Source organism: Achroia grisella, unplaced genomic scaffold (assembly GCF_030625045.1).
Source record: "Achroia grisella isolate CSIRO2021 unplaced genomic scaffold, CSIRO_AGI_Agris_v1 utg640, whole genome shotgun sequence".
Taxonomy (NCBI): domain Eukaryota; kingdom Metazoa; phylum Arthropoda; class Insecta; order Lepidoptera; family Pyralidae; genus Achroia; species Achroia grisella.
In genome coordinates, this window is record NW_026712977.1 from 4,149,958 (window position 1) to 4,160,507 (window position 10,550).

The 10,550-nt window shown below is 30.5% G+C and overlaps 1 protein-coding gene across 1 annotated transcript in view; it reads right to left on the minus strand.

Annotated features, from left to right (window-relative positions):
• Positions 1–10,215, minus strand: part of LOC131849107 (LIM/homeobox protein Lhx9-like) — a 46,022-nt gene extending 35,807 nt beyond the window's left edge. The window contains exon 1 of the mRNA XM_059199098.1: positions 10,124–10,215. The gene's annotated coding sequence lies outside the window, so the exon portion shown is untranslated. The remainder of the gene's footprint in view (positions 1–10,123) is intronic.
• Positions 10,216–10,550: the final 335 nt, after the last annotated feature.

The window sequence follows — 10,550 nt, forward strand, 5'->3', positions numbered from 1 at the left end:
TACACAGGCGTAGTGCTTAGCTTGGGACTAGATAGCATTGTGTAAATTGTTCTGCTTTATTTTTTTATACTCCTAGGTGATAAAGACTGTTTTGATATTTGATTTTTAAGTTATTAAATTTTAATGTTTGTCTTAAAATAGTATTATTAGGCTAAGTTGATTTGAATAAGGGCTACAATAATAATAGGTTACAAGGTCGGTATTAAAAATATGTTATATTACGAAGCAATGTTTGCCGTATCAGCTATAAACATATAAAATTTATATTTATAACGATGAGTTAATCTTAGTATGAACTAAAGTTACTTAGTATTTACCTACATGTATGTCTACAATGCGTAGTATATTATCGCGTAATACTAATTACTAACTAGCATGTTCTACTAAGTCATTAACACAAATAATATATGGGTGTTATGAATTGCTGATATAAAATTTACTCATTTATAACAATGAACATTTAAAAAATAACTAGGTTGCAACTGCAATGAATACTTCGGTGAGCTTTAGCAAAAAGTGCCCTTCAGCAATTTGGGCGGAACACCCTTTTACCCTAGCTACCCCCTCGTCCATTAATACACCCCCGAAATGCGACACGATATTCCTACCCTCAGTCATCCCTACTAAATATTTGGTAAGACGTTTCAGTAAGTCTTTGTATTATAGGGCGCAATGTAGGCTGTAATAAGGTGTTTGCATAAAATTGAACGTTTACGTGTATATATATACATATATAATATATAACCGTGCTTAATAATTATTAAAAAAATAATACGTAATTAATTATTAGTAAAATACAACACATTTATGTATAAAAATTGCTGCGGAATGAAAAAGGAATTAAATCAGACAATTTAAAAGAAGCATAGAATAATGCCAATTTAATCGAACTACTAATTTTTAAACTTTGACGTACTGGGTTTTAACACGAATAATTTTGTGGTAAAGGAATTTAGCTTTGTCAATACTAGCCGTGGCCACCAGCAGATTGGAGTACATCCATGTCATTGCCCAACTACCGTCACTAGATTGGCCAAAAAACGTTAATCATGGCCAGGTAAACCTATCCATGACGTCAAGTTTATCTATATATACTAAAGGTAGATACGTGTTAAACTCTGATTAACTACATGGGTACATATATTTACAACTAGCTTGCCCCTGACTTCGTTCGCGTGGAATTTAACTTTATTTTTCTAAAATAAAAGTAGCCTAAATTACTCCTTATTACATCAGCTACTTGCCAATAAAAGTCCCGTCAAAATTGTTCCAGCCATTTCAGAGATTAGCCGGAAAAAAGAGACAGATAGACAGACAGACAAAAATTGTAAAAAATGTTATTTCAATATTACAAACAGATACTCCAATTTTATTTATATGCATAGATAACAATAAGCTACAATCATCTAAGTTCATACCAACATATGTACGTATAAACAGCGCAAAAATAGCCGAAAATCTAAACTCTAAAATTCTACTCTAAAAATTCCATCATATACTACTATCATTCTTCATATATTCATTAATTTGTAAGCTGTGTTTTACATGTAGTGTGAGATTAGTCATTGTAATTACAGGATAAGTGTCATGACATCTTAGTTGTATGGAATGGCAACGGATATCCGTATTTCTGATGTCATATGATAAAGTAATGTCCTTAGTGCACTTCACGTATACATATAGGTAACGGTTACCACTCCACATGGACTGCGAGATTGTTTACCATTCCCATTAAGAAAAAAATCTGAATACACTATAGTATTGTTGCCTCGAGTGCATGCGTTTTATTGCCGATTTTTAATTAAAAAAGGAAGACATAAAAAGAATGCCAATAAAAGTTATCAATGTATTTATGAAAGTATTTCTACCTTCAATTGCCTTTTTAGTAGATACATATAAGCAATACAAAATAAACAAACTCGTTACTACAACTTTCAACAGACGTGCGGTGTTTGTTTTGTCCTCAAAAACAGTAGCAAATACTCACTAATGATGGGCATAAAAACCCCGTTAAATAACTAAAGGGCGCCGTAGCTGTTTGTGTAAGAGAAAATAGTATCGTAAACCGATGTCGTGAATTACAAGAAACAAAGATTTTACTGTTGCTAAATGTTTGTTAATTATTATATTGTTCATAAACTGTTTCGTTACGTGATACAATTAACATTGAAAGTATAATAGGCGTAGACTATTGTAAAACCGTTGGTAAGATGAAAAGTTCGTAACATTTCAGTATAATGTGAAGCATCCTACATCAAATTTAAAAGGTTGCATTAAAGTCGTATTTATTTTAAAAATTTCAGTGACTATAAATCACTAGCATTTCGCCGATACTACGTCTACTTTTGTTAAGATAACATAGCTAGCCGTAGTTCAAGACCGTCCGGTCTAACTCCTCGCCAAATTACATTAAAATCTTTTCAAAATGTCGTGAAAAGGTAATAAACAGACATACGCTGTCGTTTGTTTAGGTACCTACTATTATTTATTCAAAAGTCTAGTAAACTGTCTTGTCTAATTTTTCGAGCGGCTTTCTTAATTTAAAATACGCGTAACACGTTTCATATTCTAGAATAAGTTTATTTATTAAACTTTCTTTCTAAGTAAATTCGAAGGTTCCAGATTGATAGTTTAGTCATAGGTTAAACCTTACCTATACTTTAATTACCATGTTATTTAAAAATAAACATCGTATTTATGAGTGACTGAATTATTAAATATACCCAGATCATATCACCCATGTAATTATCCTAATAAATCCCATACAGGTATCACCGGAAATGTAATATTTAGTATAATAATTTGCAATTCTGTCTGATGTTGTATTTGTATTTAAATGAGGCTCGAATTCAGATCAAAAATCAGCAATGAAACGCAGTGCTTTGAACACGTAGCGATTAAAATTTATATACAGTGAATAACTTTGAATGCATAATTAATTAAAGGGACTGAAAACTAAGGTATTTACACAGTTAGGCACAGGTCAACACTTGTGAAATTATAGATGATTTTCAAACATTATGATTTTAGGCAAATCATTAGATACATTACACAGAATTTATAAATAAAAATAGTAACAAAGTAAGTATGTTATATCAAGATTATAATATCTAATGTAAAAAATACGATAGGAAAGAGATTATTACTAATATAAAGTAATTACTCCATCGCTAACAATATTCGCGGTTCCCCTTGGAAATCATCATAAAATCCTTGTGAAATTGTCAAGATGGGCCAACTAATCTGACATCATCTCATCCAATATCTTCATCATCATCATGGATTAAAAAAATCATCTACTACACAATTATGATTGTCCCTTAAGTATGATTTAATTAGGTATTAACGTAATAAAAACAAACAATAATGTACAAACAAACAATTATAGTCTATAAAATATACCGTTTATATAATGAAGTATACTCTGGAACACCGATTCCAGAAACTCATTCCAGTGCATCCAGTGTTTACTTTCCTCATAACAAAATCCGCTTTCTCTCTTTATAATATTAAAATAATATAGATTTATTTGAATAAATTATTTTTATTCATCTGTAATAATTATGTTTTCAGTTTAGTGATTAATCTAATTAGAGATTAGGGATTAAAAAGATTCACATTCGTTACACCCTAATGATTTATACGTCGATTGTAAACTTTGGGCTTCGTTAGAATTCGGCCCATAAGCCTCGGAACATAGATATATAAACTCTTATCTTTCAAAGGGTTATGGTATCCTAGTAACAAATTCGGAGAAGGGGATCAGTATACCTACCTATATTATACGTATATATATATATATATATATATATATATATAGTATAGAAGAATCGTATTGAAGTATAATAATTTTCCACAAATTTGAAATATAGGTATCTAGTTGATTAAATTGATTAATTAAAATTAGTGTAACCACGTAGTATATCAATATGTGTGCTACCACATACCTATAACAATTCAATCATACTCATGAATACAAATGTCTGCATTTGTGCAGGAATCGAACTCGCAACCATCACAAGGTATTAACTCTACACTATAACGGCTATCAATATCCAAATTATGCATGTCTATTTATTATCTTATCCCAGCTGAATAGATATTATGATCTATAAAAAAATTAGAGGTGAAATTCGGTTGTATCACAATGAAGAATATAACACATCTTTTCACATTTGAAGTACAGACAAAGTCATTGGTAAAATATAGTATAGACATAAATAGAAATATGTCTATACTTCTATCTATATATATACTAGCCTTTACCAGCCAGCTACTAGCCTAGACCAATTGACCAATGAGTCAAACTTGTATTAATCGGATATAATATAAAAATGTAGAAAATAAAAATCAACACCAGAACAGATATTACCAAGAGAACGTAAAAAAGTCTGGTTAATTCACACAGCTCCATCTAGTCCCAAACTAAGCATGCATATGATATTATGAGACATCAACACAACATTACAACTGATAGAAATACTTAAATACAATATTTTTTGTAAATAAATAAAAAATAATGAATAAATCTGGACAATTAACATAGCGCCATCTAGTCCACTATAAGCAGAGCTTGTGTTATGACTAGGTACAGACAACTAAAATAAGTACTCAGATAATTATATTGTAAATACATACATAATATAGAAAACACCCAAACTGCTACAAATAATCATACCCATGAATACAAATGTTTGCACCGTGGGAGGAATCGAACCCGAGACTATTGAAAGTAAAGTGGTGTGCTAAACCGCTAGATCGCCGTGATCCGTCAAGTACATACATAATGAGCATAGAAAACACCGACACCAACATAACCTATCATACCAGGAATAACAAAAACCTTGGTCCGTTGCGAGGATTCTAAATTATTTAGCATAAAGTGTGGTAAAACTCAGACCATTTAAATTTGCCTGACCTAGAATCGAAAGCAGGATCACGTATACCTAGGCACAAAAAGGAATACTCAAACCAATTACGCCACATACGTCGTATTCACCTTAACCTGAAAATAGAACGACCTTGAGAAATCATAGCCACATAGTTTAATTGTACAACAATGCAGTATTATTTTTAAGTGAAAGAAACTCGAACGGCCTTTATGATTTACAAAAGCATTGCAAAATAAACAGCTCTGAATGCAGTAGTTCATATGAGCGTATGCATTTAATTTTTGAAATTAAAGATTCACGTTATTTATAAGATTTATATGGATTGGATACTTGATCTTGGCGTTAAAAATTACTACAACCATTTATTCTTTTTTATAATTCCATACATGAATCCCGGATATGAAATTCTAGACTTTCTACTATCTTATTTTCCTGTTTTATTATATTTTATTATTATATTTAGAAAAAATATTTCAATGGCTATTCTCACAAAAGCTACTATAACCATGTCAGTTTGGTGAGATGGCTTGGTATAGGATTTCAATTCCAGATCTTCTCTGATATTCACGTTTTTATGCTTTATTCGCATTCTAAATATTTAGATGGAATTTTGTTAACATTTTAGCCATCTATACCCATACATAAACAATACCACAATACCATGTAACTGATATCCCTTAACTGTTTATATTCTAGAGACTTCTTAAATGTCGTTATGCCTTCACCCAGTAATCCATAGTAACATAATAAGTAAGCTGTCTGTTATTTACTTTAATAGTAAAATGGATCTTAATGTATTTAATATAACCCTAAAATACTATATACTATAACTAGGAATGATTAAAGATTAGGAATACATATCACAAAAAAATCATATTTTTACTTAATTACAGTTACTTAAAGGTAAAAATGTATCCACATATATCAGTTTTAATTTGACGAGTTATTGAATGAAAATTTTGACATCGTTAGTTTAAACCAGGCTTTATGAAGCCCCTATTCGTTCCAATTCAAAGTCTCAATAGAGGGCGAGTAATTTACCGAATAAAAATTAGGTTTAATACCTTTGACTAACGATAATAATTTTAATGATACCTGCTTTTGAATAAGTATTCTGTAACAAATATTTATATACCTTTTAAAGTTACTTGTATTATTGACAATATACTGCTGCCTTCTGGAAGTTAGTAATTTTATTTCAAAATCAGTACATACCTTCTTAAACTATTTAAAATTATATCCTGTAACTATGATACGTCTATATATCTATGTATATAGACGTATCATAGGTACTAAAATTATAGCAGTACAAAATCTGTATATTAAAATAAAAAACGACCTACATGTAGTATACATTATATTACATGTAGGTCTATAGTTTTTTTTCGGACTACTCTAATAATGTTGGCCGCAGCCGGCCGTTACAACTTCACCAGACTATAGGGGGAGACTGCAGATGGCACTCGAAACCCGCGGAAGGACTTATGGAGCGGCTGAAGCCCAACTCTCGCCTGGCAGTTACGACTTTAGTCTGAGGGCACCGCTAGGGTTTCGAACCTCGTCTCACACCGCCGTAATGTCGATCCCCGTTTGAATTAGATGGGAGATCGATCGAAGCTTTTGTTCCGACTTCACTTGCTCTAATATATGTACTATAGACCCCCCTATAGTACATATATTAGAGCAAGTAAAGTCGGAACAAAAGCTTATGTTCTTATTATTTTTTATGACTAAGTGTACAAATATCATACAAAAACTACTGCTATGAATTGAAAGCTATTTCAGAAATGTATTGTCAAGTTTAATATGTAGGTTTCATTTTTTCGTATTCCGTTCGAAGTCGCTAGTGAACACATAAACGAAAAAATGTAGCAGAAATAACGGAATAACTGCCGAGTGGTGCGAAAAGTTAGAATTGAGGGTATCACAGTTTAGAAAAAGTCAATTGGTCTTTTATGGGAATGAGTATGAAAATATACAATAAATTACCAAAAAATGTATTATAACTACCTTTAAATAAATTTAAAAGATCTGTTAAATCATATTTAATGTCTCATTAAAAGATTACCTAAATTATAAACGTGCAATAGTTGTCCATGCACGGGATGTTCATTTAATCATAGACATAAACACCGATATAGGTCAAAATTAAAAAAAAACTAGCTTTTAAAAGATTTAAAATCTGTTGTTTTAACTGCCAATTCTTTTCAATTAAATCTGTACACTGAACTGAACGGAAAAGCAACACATAAATTTATCAGTCGTCAAGGATTTCTCTTTATCTAAAACTCACATTGCAATTTCCTAAACATGTAAAACTCTCTTTTATTACAAAAAAAACTTAGGTAAGTATTGCTTAGTTAGGTAATGAATTTAATATTCTCCCCATACGCACCCCTCAGGCCCAAAGCATTCTGTTCGCTTCGGCTATTGTTATGCCACTTGCCCCTAATAACGGGTTAAAGATGCGCAAAGCCGTAATAAACTGCTAGTGTATCAATATAGTACGTACATTGGAACTACGAGTATATTTCAAGAAATTAAAGGCCAGTAATTAGCAATCAATTCTTTTAACGCAATTACATGCATCTTATAAAAGGTAATTAGGCTCAACACGGAGTATAAGTCCATCTTAACCAACAAGTTTAATTATACGAATCACTTAATTAATGAAGTAAAGAAGTTTTGAATGGATTTATCGTTGGAATGCTTATATGTATGGTATATTATTGGGAGCTGTGTAATGTAAATTTATATTTAAAAGTATCTACTACACTCCGGTGCATGAATGCTTGTATCCAATACGTTACTTATACACATACCTACCTATATTTGTTAATTGGTAAATATATTTTGATTATATAAACATTGTAATTATAAAAACAACTATAAATATAATTCCTACGAATATGTGTGAAGATGTATGTATGTAACATATCAGTTAGTCTTTCAGAATTACTAGTCGGATTCGAACAAGGTTTTGTACCTACATAGATTTTAGATTAAGACATAGGATACTTTTGCCCGAGTTACTCGCTGAAAGCGCCGCTGGGTATAATTTAATAACAACTATATTTTTTACGGAGATATGTAGCGCCAATAAACTTATATCGTAGTCTACTTTTTTATATAGCACAGGGGACAAACGAGCTTGCGTCTCACCTGATGGTAAGTGATTACCGCCGCCCATGAGCACACGCAACACTAGGAGAATTGCAAGTGCGTTGCCGGCCTTTTTATTTTTTATATGATACGTGTACCATACCTATAGCTGTGTTAACTATTTTTAAGATTTATTTATTAGAAAACATAGAATATATATCTAGCTATTAGCAACTATATCAAATAAATATATTTAAGTACCTATAGAACCTGACTTAGTAGAGTAAATATTATCATAACTGAAATTATGGATTTTCATGGTTTTTGATTTGGTATTTAAAATTACAATTACACATACTAAATATCTACCTATTAAAAATGCGTAAATGAATTTATCTGTCTATCTGTTATCTTTTTAAGACTAAGCGGCTAAACATATTTTAATGAAATTTTATATAAAGACAGATTGCGAATATTTAAAATAAATCTCACTTTGCAGAGTTTACAGTTTATTAAAAAAATCATAATTATATCATAATATTCCCACAAAACTCTTTCTATGTCATATGTATTATTATTTATATTTATTTAATATTATTATTTGCAGTCTTCCTGATATTTTATGTAAATCCTATAATAGAGTGAGAGAGTCTTCATGAATTTGTTTATTTTTAGTCAATGTTTATTTTTGTAGAAGTGTACCTAGTATCTACTAAAAATTTCAGAGAATTGATTACCTTTTCCTTACTCCTGTATTTATTTAGAGACAAAACGTTGAATTATATTTAACTTGTCGTGAATGAATGGACCTAAATAAATTTGAAATTAATTAAAGAAATAGGTCTGTTTATTTTGTTACGCCTTGTCATTTCTTAGTTTAAACAATGGTTGTATATAAATACTTAGAGTTGTACTATTGTAGGAACTATCAACTGTAAATAGATCCCTTCTATCAAAATATAGTATATCTATATAGTAGGTACGGTGAGTACTAAGTTCAGGTAAACTTCTTAACTTTCTAGTTATATTTCAAAACTTTTAGACTAGTTTTGCTCACTTTTAATGTTATGAAATTAGTTTTCTAGTGTCTACTCAGATTTAATAACAAAATTTTACTATTAAAGTTGTTTTGTTCACCAATAATAAAAAATGTTTGTACAATATAACTGTATTATTAAAGTTTTTTTGTTCGAATAAACAATATGTCGATTCAACAAGACTTTACTATTTCAGTTTTTTTATTCATACAAATAACTAATGTTGAAAAAGTACTTATACCTAATATAATTTAATAATGAGGTTTTTTTGTACCTACAAATAATTAAATTTTAGTCGCGCAAAATCTTACTATTTTTTTTATAGAGACATATCTATAAGTAAAGGTACATATAATTTAATATGTATAGATACTAACAACAATATTATAGTAATAATTTTTCTTTGTTCAGACAAACAATAATGTTTAAATAATAAAACATTACTGTTAATTTTATTTTTCATATAATTAATCAAAAAGAAATTGTTCAGATAAACAACAAAATTCCTATACCCACAACAAAACTTTAGTACTACGAAGTTTATTCTTCAAACAAGTTTATCTGTGAATAACTATTAGTAAAACGACATTTTTTAACTATAGGTAGAAAGATAGATATAGCTAAATTTCACGAGGAGACTTAAACAGGTAAAAGACTTCTTATGTTCTATCTTCAAATATTTCTTCATATTTACATTCAGTATTACTTAATACGTATCCTCTAAGAACCTTAAAATATTTGAAACCTAACATTGATCATGCTCCAATTATTCGTCATATGAATCATACTTATAAACTTTTCTCCACACATTATAACAACGAACATGAATAAGCAAGTAGTACCCAATAATAAATAACTACACAGCTACGTTACAACTGAAACGAAAACAATCAAACAACCCATTGAAAACAAAACTGAAACTAAACTAAACGAAGTTGAAATGAAATAAAAATAGAGTAACACAAATTCAGCATTAATCATTCATACCAAAATATAAAAATGTATTATACAACTTCTAATCAGGACTTATAACTCATACAACAGCCCTGAAGCGTACACTGGCACGTATAAATAGCATAATTCAAATTTTACCTCCTAAAAGTAAAAGCGCGAGATGGCAACGTCGCGTGGCCCGGTATTACGCTGTCAAACAGCTACAATACGGATTCAACTGTTTGATATTTTACACGGGACTGTTCAAATCGGCAGACATCTGAAGGGGCGAAGCGGCTACGCGACGTTGCCACGCCTATATTCACGGTCGCCAATCGGATGCAAGCATCTCCCGAGCACGCTTAGAGACCGAACCACTCATGGTACAGTCATCTCATTTTATTCTAAAATATCGTAGTTGCGCTGAGTGAGAAGGAGAAGCAAGTTTATGTTCGATATTTGAAAAATAATGCCCATTGAATAGAGATGTAACGGATCTAGCTAGCTAAACAATTTGGAACCAAAATTTCTTGGCTGTAAGTGTTAAATTGCTGAGCTGTTATTGAAAGTTGAATTGGTGTTTATT